Genomic DNA, 17,080 nt, shown 5'->3' with positions numbered 1-17,080 from the left:
GATAGACAGGACACGACAAGACAGAGCAGATACAAATCGAACAGGCAGACGGACGAGACGAACTCTCCGAAATAAACATATATCGCGAACCACCAAGTACCATTTAAGAAATCTCGAAACGAACAGTTGTAACGCGAACCATCGTACCTGTAGAGACTGGTTCAATAACACGCGGTAGGAAAGTCGCTTGGGATGTATACACGGTGTTTATTATTTCGGTGATGATACAACGTTTGACAGGAGTGGTCCTGAACGGCAGCGAGCAACCAACTGAACTCGGTAGGCTTTTTGGCGCTATTTATAACAGTCTAACCGCGCAGAGGAAGGTACCAGGTATGTCCATACCGAGGTCACGCCGGTGTCTCGGGAAAAACCCTGGTACCCTTCGGTATACAAGAGGGAGCGGTGTGGCGGCAGCCGGGCCGCTACATACCATAGAGGAATAAAGTTATTATACCAAACAGTGTACAACCTATTCCTCACCAAGGTGCTCAATATTATATACTACATATTGAGAGAAGGCATCGGGGAAACCATTCATCGCTGCCTTCGTATACAGTGTGGATTATAGGAGTGGGCTAAGATATTAAACTGTTACCGCCCACTACTACACGATTGTAGGGGGTGACAAGACGCCATTTCGTACGGGTTCGAAGTGATGACATTGTATTGATGCGAAGCTTAGAAGAACGTTCCCCGGCAGGACTGCGGTGACGTATCTAGATACGAATGCGCGGCCGATTGGTTCAGAGTGGAAGAGGCAGGCCTTGTTTCACACGCATTTTCGGCTGAATTCGAAATAATGGCTACAGCGGTCACACATACTGTGTAGCGTGACGGCCTTCGGCCTCAAAAATTGGGCCAACAGCCGCGGCAGAGATGGGGATAGGCATACCTACGATAGACTCGGTTTGTTTAGGTACCGTCCCCCGGCGCTGCTCCGTATGGAGCGGTTTATGACGGATTATTACTATTGAGCTGGAACGTGTAACGACTAGATGACTCAGGACCGATGACACATTGTATAACAAACAAGCAGCCACCGATCGCCCCTGTACCTTGCCCTTAGTAGATAGTACCCGATGACTCTATCCACCCACCCCCAAAAACCAGCGCATCCATAGCGATAAGAAATAGTACTTAAACCGGAGAACCTCCAATAAAGAACCAGAATATTCGTGTCAGTCTTAGACTAAATTCTGTGTCTCTTTTATTTTAAACCCCTATTCGACCGAGTATCTACGGAACGCGATCGCTAGGCGGTATCTTTGTTGAAGTTACGTTTTTCCCCGTAACATTTTGGCGATCCTGCCAGGATATACACAAGAGGACGACTGGAAAACTCGGGAGACAACCGGATCCACGGAACCTGTTGAAAGCTGAGGGACAAGTCCAGAAGGTCGTCACGATTTGTATAACGGACCAAAGAAGGGAAAAATAAGGATGTCCAATCCTCTCGAAGAAGCTATCGTGGCGTTCACGAAATCTATCCAAACCTTGACCACGCAACAGGAAAAAATTACGCAAAATATTGCGATACTGGTAACTGAAAACGACAAAAGAAGACAGAAAACACTGCCATTTCATAAAGTATTAAAACCATTGCTTGCGGACGACGAGACTACAGCTACGTATGGTGACATCGCTGCAGGCTACCCTACGGGACATCCCGCAGAGGAAAGGGAAATGGACGAAGGAGACGGATCATTTAAGAACCACTTCCGACTACCGGGTACATCTGGACAAAACTCCGGCCAGGTTAGCAACAATACGGAGCCCAGGTATGACGAGCATCGTTTTAAAAGGGCCAAAGACCTGGTCGACACCGTAAAACCTCTCAAAGGACGGGATGACTCCGGGGTTGAGGATTGTATACGACTGGTTAAGCGCGCTAGATCTCGTTGCTACGAACCGGATATTTTACTTGACATAATACTTACTACTAAAATCATCGATCAAGCGGAAAGAAGCATTCTGTGGCCCGGCCTCACGGTCTATAAAAACCCGCCGTTACCCAGGTTTTCTTCCGTCGGACGGGCCGGAAAATCAGGGCAACGTGACAATGCAAACCCAGTGATGTCACGCGAGGAGAAATAAATAGAATTAAGATACACGTTAAAAATTCTACGCAGTTAGGTAGCGCGCAAAACGACTCCAACTTATCTTCCTGCAAGACACGCAGCAAAGATCAGTTACACCCTGAGAACGAACAGAAAGGGTGACCAATTATGCCAAATTGCAAGAAGGGATGCCGACTTCATGGTAGGTGTTCGGTCCCACACAGACCGAACGTGAGTTATAATAAACACGGTCGGCTGCGATAGCCAAAACACTTTAGGCGAAGCGACGGTCCCAAGATTTGGAGTGTCATCGGACACCACTTGGAGACCTCCGTGAACGAGCCCATTGAAGGGGCAATACACAAACATTTAATTTTCCAGACCATCTTTCCCATATCTCTCACACCTAATCCATTCAGATCATCTAAACACAATTCCACCAAATCGCATCACCACTCCGACGACCAAATGCACCACCCATTAACCAATAGGAGAAGATCCCGAGTTGACTTTATAGACGACACGACACCGAACCGCAGAAAGCTAAGATACCTCGAAGAAAACACACATCGATCGCGTCTAGAAAACTCGTTGCACGCGTCATACCTCGCCAACTGACTTGTAAATGTTAAGTTAAAATATATTGATGTGTTGTTCTAAAACGTCGAGTTTCATTTCAACTAGACGTAGCTAACCAGTAACTCCTTCAAGGCCCGAATATCGTCCGCGAGCAAGCGAAACGGGATTTACGACCCCGCGGAGTAGGACAGGCGGACTGACGACACTTTCGGACGCCTCAATAGGAGTGTCGACACACTAGCCAGAAGACATCAAGAAGGTAAAAAGATGCAAGGTAGAGACTCCTGTGCCAGCATCTTTGAAAAACAAAGGACTGTCCATCTCATAAAAAGGGGGACCAACTCCTCAAATTCAGTTATAAACAGTCAGTCGGTCAGACAATCGTGAACAATCAGTTATTCAGTCATAGTCAATAGTCCAGTAACCTCTTTTGAAGTTAAAATAGTTCATTCAGTTGTTTCGCGACAAACCGTTTCAAAGACCAGTGTCAGCAGTCGGAGTATATTGTAACCGAATTCGAACCCGTGATCACGGTAATATTAATATTATTATTATTATTATCAAACTATTTGTAAGCACTCCAGTATATGCGCTATATAAACCATATTTGTAAAATCAAATTTGTAATCTCTGATTCAGAACCACACTTTGAATAAATCAATAATATTGTTGTTTTCAAAATAAGGGTACAAAGTTATTTAAACGATCCTCAATTTCCCGAACCATAGCCGGTGTATGCAGGTAGGTTTGAAACTGCGTCCTATCCTCTTAAAATCGTAATTCATACCACTTGGGACGTAACACTATCAAAGCTTGCAAAGGAGTATCTTTGTGTTATGGCAACATCTGTTCCTTCCGAAAGAGTATTCTCAAAGACTGGCGAAATAATTAGTAAAAAAAAGAAATCGATTAAAAGAAAATATAGTGAATAAAATATTGCTTTCTAATGTGTACAAAATAAATCCTTTATTCTGTCTATTTCGTATATTTTCGTTTTATCTACGTTTTTTTCTTGCCGAAATGTTCCAGTATTTCCACTCGCGGCATTTCTATACTCATGTCAGGTCGGAACTCACAGTCAAATTTAAATCATCGAGATATTTGAAGGAATCATTTGGCAATCGATACATATAGTACAGAAACAGCTTATAGTGATCATGAAAAAATTACTTCTGTGAATTTGATTGCAAAGTGGAAGAACATTGACCCCTTCGACTCGATACTTTCACAGGGTGTATTAAAGAAAGTTTGTTGTGCATTGTAGGTATTAACGAAAGAACCCTCCCCCACCCTAAAGAACAAATTCGGTCATTCAAAATAGGCAGAATTTTTCATCAAAATAGGCAGTTTTTTGCAAATATCTCGGAAAATAAAGATACCGCAGTACTGTGCGGACTAATGGCCTGTTTTTGGGCACTTCTCGTAATTTGGTTATTAATGTGTATATATATATAAGGCGCTAAAACTCAAGGAATGTAAAGAATATATTTCGCAGAAGTTATAAGGGAATAGCAATCCCTAAGACCCGTATCCTATAAATTCCAAATTCAAGAAAACAAAATCTATTCAAATTAAAACATTGATAAAGAAATAATGAGGAAATACCTGCAAAATTACTTCTTAACCGTTGAAAAGGAAACATGAGACCCTGGGGTGACCGAGGAACCAGTGCGTGAGGTAAAGAGCGAACCAGCATTGCATCCGTTGGCCAACCTCACCCATTTGAAAACACTGGAAATAAATAATAACATGTGTCACTCAATGAACACATATATAGAAACAACTTATAGTGATCATGAATAAATAACTTCTGTGAATTTGATTGCAAAATGGGAGAACATCGACTCGATAATTTCATAGGGTGGATAATAAAAATCTCCTTGTACATTTTAACCAAAGAACCCTCCCGCGCCCTAAAGAACAAATTCGGTCATTCAAAATAGGCAGAAGTTTACATCAAAATGGACAGTTTTTGCAAATATCTCGGAAAATAAAGAGACCGCCGTACTGTGCGGACAAATGGCCTGTTTTCGGGAAAACTTATCAAAATGTATACTCCAAACCTAATCGCCATAATACGTACTTACAACACACGGCACTGACACGAATGGCTGCTCTGAAGTGAATACTGGCCGACGCTCGCGAGCGAATGTTCGATGGCATTCCTTCGACCGCCTTCGGAACCGATCTTCGCTTGTTTCTCTGCAGCTTCCCGTGGACCGTCGCCGCACCGCCGCGTATACAATGTATGTTGGCGGTTCGTCGGCGTGCGGGTCGCTGCGCGATGCCCAGGCTGCCACATGTCCATTTTCATCTGTCTTTTTCGGCGGTTTATTTGACTTCGAATAATTTCCGGAGGCGCGTTCGAATGCTGTAACGAGGACAGAGCAGTCAAAGACTGGCGCGCGCGTTGCAATGTATGTGGTTGTATCGCCCAATGACAAAGCAAGGATCAAATAAAACTATAGTCTATATATAGACACTTATGAATCGTAGTTCTTTTTAGACCTCTGAAATTTTGAATCATTTCATTTTTGGTTTAATTTAGCTTTACACATGAATTTATTGACTCTGTTGTAAACATTTATTTCATAATAAAAAAAGAGAGACCGAGGTGTGTGCATGAATAATAGTGGTAAAGTATTTTTAAGTTATAACATATGTAGGTAATACCATACCACAGACGAGGTATAGGAGTAGACCAATCACCCAATGTATTATTCTGTCTCACGCTCGGGGGGCTCTAGAGCCCCCGTACTATTCCGTGTCACATCCTACCGTATCATCCAGAACTAATATTGTGGAACCGATATTCTACAATGGCGCTGTTGCTGATATAATTTTAAATCTCATGTCGAGGATTCATATGATGAATGAAACAAAAGAATGTTGTTTCCTCTTAATTCCATTACGGCTGACATGCGAGTACATCGAAGGAGACGTAATGTAATAATAATAATAACGTAACGTCTCCGGCTGAGAATATTTTGGTCCCGGATCGAATCCCGCATGGAACGATTTTTTTTTCGTTAAACACTTTTTTCTTGTTCTTTCTACTACATCAGTCGTCTTCCCTGTGCAATTACAACTACAACAGTGTAATAACACAATTATAAGAAATTAAATTAGTTCAATATTAGCCAAAAGTAAGAATGTAGTTTAAATTTAATTAAATAAAATACGACGTTGATATCATTAATTTCATTTGACTATTTAATAGCTACTTATTCAATGTACTTCTGATATTGCTTTTCATTCGCAGCATATATATTCTAATAAATTTAATTATTTGGGATTGATAAAAGATTGAACAACAATATTTATAATAACTAGTTTTGAACATTTTTTAAGGGTAATTAAATTTAAAAAACAAAAAGAATGATTTAAAAATACAAAATATATTTCAGTATATACCATTAAACCCGATTCTTTTTAATTTTTTCAGTTTAAATTTTACTTTGGTATTGTTCCGTCACAAGACAAAACAAATATTTCAATATAGCCAAACATCTGGGTGGCAGACTTCGGCCTACCTCCAGTTTATCATGTTTGTAATGCACTAGCATTTATGGTAGCGGCCCGGGACAAAATTTACAACACTTTACCGGGCGCAGGTTTATAACGCCTTTCCGGACCCATCGAGTGAGGGTACCCCGCGTCCACCTCGGCACAAGGTTACCCTCCCTTTGGCAATGGTAGGCGCCAACGAAGATCAATGACAATGATTGACCAATCACGAACAAATTAGAAGACAGAGATTCTTGGACCCCACCCACACCGAGATTAGCTGCAAGGAGAGAAGAGACGACAAGACCAGTCAACCAATTAGCCTCAAATAAACAAGTATTCCTCCGAGCAACCGTAGAGTCGTAGTCCACCAGAGCAGCAGCGGTCGTAGTATCCGCGTATTTCTTTTTAATTCTTCGGTTCTGTTAACGTCAGAGTCGATAGTGCAAACCGACACGGACAAGAGTGTCCCTTGCACTAGCTGCACCATTCAAAAGGTGCACGACTAAACAGGTATCTTTTTTAGTTCAAAAGTTATAGCAAAATGTGCAACCGGGAATCGAATGCATAGCGCATTCCAGACAGAGTTGGGCACTATTTAGATAACAAATTATTTAAATAAGGATTCGAATCAAAGATATTTTATCTTTATTCGTTATTCGAAAGTTCGAATAAAAAAAGTATCTCTGTCGAATAAATAATTTTATTAGACGAGAATTTATCGGACGAATAGAGAGAATTTTTTTTATTCGAAGCGGATTTATTCGAACTTGGAATAAATTTTCATCTTTTATCTGTATCTTTTATTCAAAGGCTTCGGATAAATCTTCGAATAACTTTTGCCAGCTCGAATAAGCGGCGACGAGGTCCGACGAACGCCGATCTTCAAAGACCCAGCGACTGACAAACGGTATACAATGTAAGCAGATGGAGAATCGCGCACGAATGAAAGTTCAAACTTTTAGATTTTTCAATATACCTCCATAAAATTGCGGCGAGTGAATTGAGGGGCTTTTCCTGATGAAAATGAGTCCAAACTCGAGTGTAATCGAACAATTTTATTGATACGTAATGTTACGATAAAAATTAAAATCTTGTTGAAGATAATCCAAATGATGTCGTGTTTGGACTCATTTTCATCTGGATAAGCTCTACAACTTATTCGTATTAAAAATACTATTCGCATTAACACTATTCCTACCGAAACTTCGCGTATACCTATTTCTACCGCGACCGGTCAAATGACCGGTCTGTAGCACAACTTATATTTTTTAATATAGAATGAAGATAATAGCCAATTTGACAGTATAAAAATATAGTTTCTTTTATTTAGGAGTATATAATGTATATTTTATTCGTTTTCACCGCATAATATTTCGTTTACTATACCCTGTTGGGCCTGATGTTCCCCTAAACATATTATGAATAGGTGCTCTTCCAGGATTAGACCCTTCTTTTACTTCTTGCCAAACAGTTCCGTCTATAGCAGTTTCGATTACCTCTTCCTCATTCTCGCTATCGGAAGTAACTAAAAATCTCCTTCTCTTTCGTCCTCTACGTACGTTCGAAACATTCCCTTCGTCCTCATCGGTGTTCGAGTCGTTCTCAAATAGATCATAATTTTCCGTATTGTCATTTGCAATATCAAAAATTTCGAACGTCTTTACATTTTGGGAATGAATATTCAAGGGATAAAATAAAAACTAAAATATAAAAATGTAAATCAAGATGGATAAAAAAATGAACAAAAGATAAAATGTGAAACTTGCTACGAAGTATTGTTGGTTTGTTCACTTTTTTGAAAATGACACTTATAACGCGTAATACAATAGAAAATAAAAGTAGAATAATAATAGAATAAAAATACAAAATAGTAAAAGACTGCCGAATATGCTCCTTGTAACTTTCACGTTTTGATGCTCTCTGTCCAGCTCACGAGACTTTACTGATTTGAATTCGTGAGAAGACGTCTAGGCATCTCCTTCGGCTATGATTTTATTTATTTTACAGTCATAGTAGATAAGACGGTGTAAGAAAATCCGAGGTTCTGGACCGCTTCGGATACCAATCAAGCAAATAAAGACCGCGAGGCCGATAGGCGAGCGAGGACTGTAAACACTTTGAAACTGTAAGCACTTTTCGGCTAAAATCATGCCACAACTGCATTACCTTCCGTTTGTAACGACTTTATAGTTTCGGAATTGAGTCTTTGAAAGAATACTATTACAAAAAGATATAAATCGATCTACCGGTCAAATGACCGGTCGTGGTAGGTAAGACAGACTACAAATTTTTCTCAGAAAATAAACAATAAAAAAGAAGTAAATATTGAAAAATGTATTATACGCATATTGTAGGAAAAGTCGTGAAGTTTAAAGGCGATTCAACTACGTTGTATGTAGGAAATTCTAATCGAAATTTTAAAAACGGTCATTTGACCGGTCGCGGTAGAAGTTTGGACTCATTTTCTTCAGGAAAAGCCCCTCACAATTCACTCGTCACAATTTTATGAAGGTATATTGAAAAATCTAAAATTTGAACTTTCATTCGATGCGGGTTTCGATGGCGGACGAAAAGATTCTCAGCCGGAGACGTTTTACGGCCTGCACCAACCGAAACTGTTGAGAGTCAGAGTTATATATTGAAATGTAACGCAAATAAAATATTTTATACTGCAGTTTTAAGTTTCTACACTGTTTTCCTCAATATAAAAATGTTCAATATTACATAATACACCTACAAAACGATCAGGAGGCATCGAAACAATTGATTTTTTTTTTAACGACGATGCAATTTATAAAAAAATTCCGAAAAAAATAAGAAAAATTGTTTCAGTATTATCTAACTACTGAATTTTTATAAAACTGGTATCTCGGAAACTTCAATTCGAAATGTGCACTTTCTTCAAATGATTGGACAATTCAATTATCCAATTTTCTTAAACATGTTTGTATAATCTGGAAAATCTTTAAAAATTACACATTAATAATCACGATGAGACACAAATAACATAATAACATAAACGTGGTCAACTGAAAACTTCGATATAAAATCGGCAATTTTATGGTATAAGAGTAGACCAATCACCATATGCGGTTTCGTGTCTCACATGTAAACAACTGGTTTTCTTACGCCCTCTACGCTGACGAACGATAAATGTTGGAACTAGATCATAAAAAATTATCAAATGTGGTCAAATACAAATGATTGACGAGTTATGTACATATCTGATGTTATGATCAGAGTTATGACTATATGTTCAAATTATATTTTTTAATTTGATGTCATTATGTTATATATCTACAATTATCTTTATCAATACAATATTAATAAATATAGATACCATGTTTCCAAATTATAGAAATACAATTTTCATAAATCTTGAACGTAAATAACATTTCTCCATACGTATAATTATTCGCATTTCTACAATTTTTTAACACTATTAATACGCATTCATTTTGAATATCTTTTGTAACTGAACTTGAAAAAGAAATTAAATTGAAATTTACTATATATTTCCATGTATATTTCATTTAAACAACATAAATTTTAGCTTTAAAGAATCATGTAAAATATCAATTAATATTAATTGTGAAATTCGAAAGAGTTAAGAATTAATTAATCAATAATTATGTAGTTGATCGTTTTTTGCGAGATGTCAATCTATTTCACTATTCACTCAGAACGTAGTTATATTATTTTTTTGCACGTTTCTAATGAGAAAATAAACGACGAACGCAACGTACGACACGTACAAACACTACCGCATTCATCGAGCTCGATCACACTTGTTCAGTCGTGATGCCAGAATCGCGTTGTTATGCGAGACTACCAGACTTATCTATTCTCTATAGATAAGTCAGACAAATAGATGAGTCAGAACTCACGGGCTTAAGCATTTCCACAATGAAATGTGAATATAACTCGTATTTTTATAATCTTTTGTAATGATTGGCACCCAAAAAGACAAAAAAAAATGTATTTAATTAAGCATAGTAAGCAAAGACATACTTGAGTGGTACCAACGTCGACTACGCATAGCGACGGCCCTGGCGAGTCGCGAAAAGGCTACAATGGCCGTCTGGCGCGAACGCGTCGCGCACACGCTGTCAATTAACATTTTCTGATCCTTCTCGTACATTAAGGGAACCAAATACTTTTCGTGAATGGTTTCTTTACCAGAAATGTCTGTAGAATGCATTCCTGTATAGTAAATTCCTGCTAGATAAAGGATTTTTCACATAAATACAAAAATAGAGCGTACAAAGTACCCGCGTCGGCACATTTTCAAACTTTAACAACCATTTACAACTATTAGGAAGTACATAAAAATATAATTGACTATATGAATATGTAGAGGAGAGTCCCCTCTATCTCTTGACTCAAATTTGAACTTTCTCGCGTGTTTAGTTTTTGCGTAACACGTCGTTTCGTATCAAAATCGGGCATTTTTACAAAAACCAAAATTTTTCGAAAACGTTGCGTGATGGAGCAATTCTACTTTCAGATTCGGTTTTAGGATGACAAAGTGTATAAGAATCACCCAACAGGTATTGCAAAAGTCGAAAAAAGTTTAATTTTGTTGGACAGTGTTATCGGGGAGGTCGTGTTCCACACTGTGGGAGGTTCTGTCAGCCAGGCGGGTCCGCTCCACCAGAGTGGGTGGTGTGTCAGTTGGCTCGCGGGGATGCCTCGCGATGCGCAGTCTGCTGGGTTGTCCTTGGTGCTAACGTGGTGTAGGCAGACGTCCGGCACGGTCGTCTGGACTTCAGACACCCGGTTGGCGACGTAGGTGCGCCATCGCGTCGGTTCGCCGTGCAGCCAGGCCAGGGTGACCGTGGAATCGGACCAGAGATGGCTCGTGTCAATCGGTACCCGCAGCTCCCTGCGTAGGTGCGCCAGTAACCGTGCCCCCAGGACCGCGGCGCACAGCTCCAATCGCGGGAGCGACACACTTTGTAGCGGGGCTGTCTTCGTCTTCGCCGCGATCAGGGTGACCCGTGTCCCCGGCGGGCCGCTGGTTCGGATGTATGCTGCTGCGGCGTAGGCCTTTTCAGAGGCATCCACGAAGACGTGCAGCTGCTGTGTTGTCGTCGGCGTCTTTTTTTTTTTTATTTTTTTATCGTGAGGAAATGTTTTATACATACCCCGACTCCCTGGGGGAAGCCGGGGTTATGTGGGATTCTCTCCGGGGGGCGGAGCCCCCGGAGACTACCCACTAAAACCTCACGCCCACCTAAGCTACACGGGAGGTGCCTGGATCACGCGAGTACTCAACAGGACACCTCCCAGCTATCATCATGCCCCGGGGGAGGGGTTAACCTCCCTCACTGCCTACGCTATAAGACCCCGGGCGGAGGGACCCGCCCGGTGTCCCCATCCCTGGAGCCTTCGGATTGGGCTTCCCGAGCCCCAGCTCGGTCCACCCACAGCTCCCGGTGTCCTCGTGTCCCGCTCGGGGCCGGTGTCCCGAAGGAACCAGCCCCGGCCGAGACAAGAAGACGCCGCCACGGGAAGGAAGGGCCGTCGGAGGCGCGATCCGGCACGCCCCGACCCTTCCTTTCCCCAAACCCCCCACGTATCCCCCTCCCCAATCGGGGAGGGACGGACCGACACCCCCCTACACCGGGAAACTAACCCGGGGGGTGTCGGCCTATCACGGGGGGAGCTATGCTCCCCCCCGGGGGCCCGGGTCAGCTCACACCCCGGGCCCCCGAGTTCACCGCCCCCAGTTTGTCGTCGGCGTCTCGGTCCCGAGCCATCGGGGAAGACGTATTTGGTTGAGGTCAGCTGCGTCAGCGGTGAGCCTCTTCCAGGTATCTGCGGCGGCGGGTGGGAGCTGCTCGTCCCAGTCGAGTCGCTCCTGCCACAGCTGCTGGAGGAATATCTTTCCTCGGATAATGAACGGTGACAGCCATCCGAGTGGGTCGAACAGTTTAGCCACCTGCGACAGGACGTAGCGCTTCGTCACGGTCGAAGGTGGAGGAGTTGGGGGACCTTGGAAGGAGAAGGTCAGGGTGTCGTTGTGTGGATGCCACTTTAGTCCCAGAGCGCTGCATCCCAGCTCTGGGTGCCACGGCAAGGTGGATGAAGTGGCGAGGTACTCGTCCGGCAGGTGGTTCGTCAGTGTGTCGCTGTTCGAGCTCCACTTCTTCAAGGTGAAGCCGCCCGCCCTACAGATTCCGATCAGTTCGGTCTGAGTTTTTACGGCTTCCTCCTCGCTGCTGTCGCCTGAGAGGATGTCATCCACGTAGGTGGCTTCCCGGAGTGTGGTGGCGCCTCTCGGGAACTGGTCTTCCTCGTCGTCCGCGAGCTGCAGTAGAGTGCGGATGGCCAGGAAGGGGGCGCATGTGAGCCCGTAGGTGACGGTGGTGAGGTGGTACACCAGGATTTTGTCTTCTGGGTTGTCCCGCCAGAGGATCCGCTGGAAATCTCGGTCGTCCGGATGTATCTGGATTTGCCGGTACATCTTTTCGACGTCGGCGAGAAAGGCGATTTTGTGGCGCCTCCACCTCAGCAGTACGTCCATCAAGTTTCGCTGCAGTTTGGGTCCGGCTGACAAGTGGTGGTTCAGCGATTGGCCGGTTGAAGACGGTCGGGATCCGTTGAACACCACCCGCAGTTTGGCGGAGGCGCCAGTGCCCTTCAGTACCCCGTGATGAGGGAGGTAGAAATGCGGTGTTCTGACGCACTCCTCGTCCCTGGGGACTTCCTGCATGTGGCCCAGATGCCGGTATTCCCGCATGAAGTCGTGGTAAGCGGCACCGAGGGCAGGATTGTCCCGGAGGCGCCGTTCGGTCGACAGTAGGATGCGCCGGGCGACGCTGTGGCTTTCTCCTAGGCTGGGGGATGCGTCCTTGAAGCAGAGCCGTACCACGTACCGCCCGTCCGCCTGTCTGTAGTGGGTCCGACGGAAGGTCTCTTCGACTGCTTTTTCTTCTGCGGTTCGGTGGGTGGATGTTGGCGCTGCTACCTCCTCTTGCTCCCAGAATCGTCTTACGAGAGACGTTAGGTCGTCGATGGTGCAGGTGTGGGTGGATACGTCTCGGGTTGGCGATCGTCGTCTCGCCGTCGGTCCTGATAGAATCCACCCGAAGATCGTCTCCTGGGCGATTGGCGCGTATCGCCCGCCGTGGCGGATGCCCTCCAGCACAATCTGCGGGTATACGTCCGCCCCTAGCAGCAGTTCGATCGGCGTGGTCGAGGTTGTCCTGGGGTCGGCGAGCGGCAGGCCGGAGGTGTGAGGCCAGTGAGGCGTCTGGGCGGCACAGGAGGGCTGGTAGGCTGTCAGCCGAGATAGTACCAGCGCCTCCACCTTACACGACTGGCAGCAGACGGGCGCGGTCGACGTCAGGGTCAGGTTGACTCTTCCTCGCGTGGCCGCCGTGACCTTGCCTCCGGCGCCGAGGACCAGTTGGGAGCTTGACGTGCGGGGAAGTCGCATTCGTTGGACCAGGGACTCGCTGATCAGCGACACCTCCGAGCAGGGGTCGATCATAGCTCGAGCGGTGACCTTCCGATTTCCTGCAGATGCGGTGACGAGGGCGGTGGCGAGTAGAACGGAGACTGTCCCCGTGGTCAGTTCGTGCCGCTTGGTGGTGTGCAGTGTCGCGACTGACGTCGTGGTTGGTTCGTTGGCCGCCTCGTGAAGCATCGTGTGATGCATCTGGGCGCATCGCTGACATCTCTTAGCGGATGGGCAGGCCGTAGTATTGTGTGGACCGAGGCAGTTCCTGCACCAGCGGCGACTTGTCACCATCTGCAGCCGAGCAGCAGGGGTCAGCGATCGGAAGGCGCTGCAGAAACAGAGAATGTGATTCCCCTGACACAGGTTGCATCGCGACCGGGATGCTGCTTCGGTGGCGGTGTGTAGCGCCTTGACCCTCGACGGTGGTGGCGTCGCGGGCATGGGAGCGCGCGTCCCTTGACGGAACTCGAACGCCTCGAGTGTCCGGGGTTCCCGGTAACGCCTGCAATGATTTTGAACAGTCTGTGTCGATGGTTGGGTTCGTCACCACCGGGTGACGACTTCTACTACATAGCCCGCGCGGATCATCCACCATCCATCGGTTGATAACTCAAAGTACTCTTCAACGCACTCTGTGCACTCGTGCGCTGGTCGGATCGCTCCCAGTTGGAGGCCGCAGTCTCGGCATTTTGCCCATGGTCCCGCGACGTCCCGGCGGCACAAAACGTGCCAGCCACCCTGTTCGTAATACCGCCGCTCCACGTGCGTCAGACGATTGTAGCACGCCTGGCACAGTCGATGGTGGTGGTACACGTGTGAGGGTGGCTGGAGCGACACCACCACGCATTGCAGGTCCAGGAGGCTCCTGTATGCGTCGGGGTAGTCCGTGGGCACTACCCCGTCTATGGGTCCGTAATATTCCTCCAGCTCTTCCTTCTCCGGGAGGTAGCTTGGTCTTGGAATTGGCATTGTTGATGTGTATCTAAGGGATCGTATTTCGCAACGTGTGAGCTTAGGTCTTGGTTGATTAGGTCTGTCTGTCGTGGTCTGTTTTGTCTCTTATTGTCGTGTCGTGGCGTCAGTCGGGTCTTCGGTGTGCTAATTTTAACTTATTTATGTGGACTGTGCGAGGGTTTCCCTTGACTAGGATTTTTATATTCTGATTGGGCAGTATTTCTATAACCTTGTGGGGCCCGGTATACTGGTCGCTGAATTTGCCCTTGACTGGTTCTTTCAGTAAGTACACGAGGTCCGTTACTTTGAAGTTTTGCGGGTTGATTTTCTGGTCGTAGTACTGTTTTGATTTTGCCTTGGCGGCGTTCTGGTTTTTAGCTGCTGACAGTTGTAGTTCCTTGATGGTCATATGTAGATCTCGAAGGTAATCCGCATAAGTAGGTTCTAGGTTTTCCTTTATTGGGTCACTGCTGGTTGGTTCGCGGGCAATTTTTCCGTAGACCAATTCGTGTGGTGAAAATTTAGTCCCTTCATGTACTGATGTGTTGTACGAGAACATGGCCAAGTCTAGCCAGTCATCCCAATTGTTGGCATGATTTACGTACTGTTTTAAGTATTCCATCAGTACATGGTGTGACCTTTCGATTGAGCCATTGCTTTGTGGGTGGTAAGCTGTGGTCTTGTAGTGTTTGATTCTAAAGTTCTTTGCCACCTGTTTCATTAAATTGGAGGCGAAGTTGGTTCCTAGGTCCGTTAGAATTGCTTTAGGGGCACCAAATCGACAGATAAGATTTTTTATGAAGGCATCCGCGATGTCTGCAGTTGTGGTTCGTTCCAAAGCCACCGCTACAGAGTATTTTGTCAGTAGGTCTTGCATGGTTAGGATATATTTGTGTCCTTTCCTCGTTTCTGGTAGGGGCCCACCGATGTCCAGGCTGACTTTATCGGAGGCTTCTCCTGGAGTGTCTGTTAACACCATCGGCTGTTTCGTCTTAATTCTTGTCAATTTTCTTAGTTGACATTCGTTACATGTGCGGATGAAATTTTGTATGTCCTTCTTCATTCCTTCCCAGTAGTGTAACTGCCGAATTCGGTGGTAGGTCTTTGTTACGCCCTTGTGTCCACCGGCGGCAGACATATGCTTTTCTCTAATTAGGTTTAGTCTGTCGCTTTCAGGTGGTGTGGTTATTTGGCCTGTGCATATGGTTATCGTTATTGTTTTATTCCGGAATGTTTCTTTCAGCTTGTTTATGATGTACTTCCAGGGTACGTCTTCAATGTTATTAGTCCTTCTTATGCTGAAGGAATTTAAATTCAGTTCTTCAACTACGTCTAATAGTGAGGCGATGCAGTTGGCGATGTTCTCGGGTTCGATAGGGCTGTGTTTGTTCTGTTTGACAGGTAGGGCTATTGTATAGAATCTGTCCCATTGTTGTAGTCTAGCTCGCTCGAAGGTTAGATCAATGAAGGTGTTCAAGAGGTTGGCTTCCTTTAATTCTTCTGCTCCTTTGTCGATAGGGTTACCGTTCATGTCGATGAATATTATTCTGTGTGTTTTGGCCATATATAGTGGTTCGTGGGTTTCTCTGATTCGCAAGGCTCTGTGTGGTTGTTGTATGTGGTGCTGTGTGGGCGGTTCCACTTGGATGTCTACCAAGTCAGGGCTGTCGGCCGAATAATTAGTTCCTTGGTTAGGTCTTGATTCTGTGTCTTGGTTGTCAGGCGGAGTTGACGAACGGTGTTCTATCTCTGTTCGTTCCTGCGGTCCACATTTCCTTTTCCTTCGTGTTATATCTGGTAGGGGTGAATCTTCCGAGGTGGTAGTTGAGATTTTCCTTTTTTGGGTGCGTACCGGTTCGTCTAGTTTTACTCGTTTGTTTATCCTGTCCAGTTCCGATTCTAATGAGTCTTCTGACGAGGTTGATAAAATTCTTCTTCTGACTGGTTTTCTGATCCAAGACTGCAGGGGTAGGCATGTGTCTGGGGGGTTCCTGGATAGCGCGTCTGCGTTAGCGTTGGCTCTACCTTCCTTATATTGGATATTATAGTCGTACTCTGACAATTTTAATTTCCATTTCCATAATCTGGAAGTTGGATCCTTGATAGAATGTAGCCACACTAAAGGTTTATGGTCTGTAACGATATTAAAGGTACGGCCGTATAGGTATGGCCGAAAGTGGGATATGCAGTAGACAATTGCTAAGCATTCCTTTTCTATGGTGGAGTACTTTTGCTCGGCTGCATTCAGCAGGCGAGAGGCGTATGCCACGGGGAGGTCTTTTCCAATTGGTCCTTGGCTAAGTACTCCTCCGATAGCGTATCCAGACGCGTCAGTGGTGAGGTTGAATGTTTTTGAGAAGTCTGGAAATTGCAGTATGGGTTTGGTCGTAAGTGCATCCCTTAGGATTTGAAATGATTTCTCCTGAGTAGCTTCCCATCTAAAGGTGATATCCTTCTTTAATAAGTCTGTGAGGGGTTTTGCGGTTGCTGAGAAGTTTGGTATAAATTT

At 44.8% G+C, this 17,080-nt stretch overlaps 1 long non-coding RNA gene across 1 annotated transcript in view; it reads right to left on the bottom strand.

Moving 5' to 3' along the window:
- The window catches only part of LOC143363186 (uncharacterized), a 290,698-nt gene that overhangs the window by 140,359 nt on the left and 133,259 nt on the right, over positions 1-17,080 (bottom strand). Inside the window, exon 2 of the long non-coding RNA XR_013083765.1 lies at positions 4,245-4,370. This is a non-coding gene — a long non-coding RNA (uncharacterized LOC143363186). The remainder of the gene's footprint in view (positions 1-4,244; positions 4,371-17,080) is intronic.

This window comes from Halictus rubicundus, unplaced genomic scaffold (assembly GCF_050948215.1).
Source record: "Halictus rubicundus isolate RS-2024b unplaced genomic scaffold, iyHalRubi1_principal scaffold0027, whole genome shotgun sequence".
Lineage (NCBI taxonomy): Eukaryota > Metazoa > Arthropoda > Insecta > Hymenoptera > Halictidae > Halictus > Halictus rubicundus.
The sequence above is the reverse complement of the archived record's forward strand: the minus strand, read 5'-3'. Positions and strand labels throughout refer to the sequence as shown.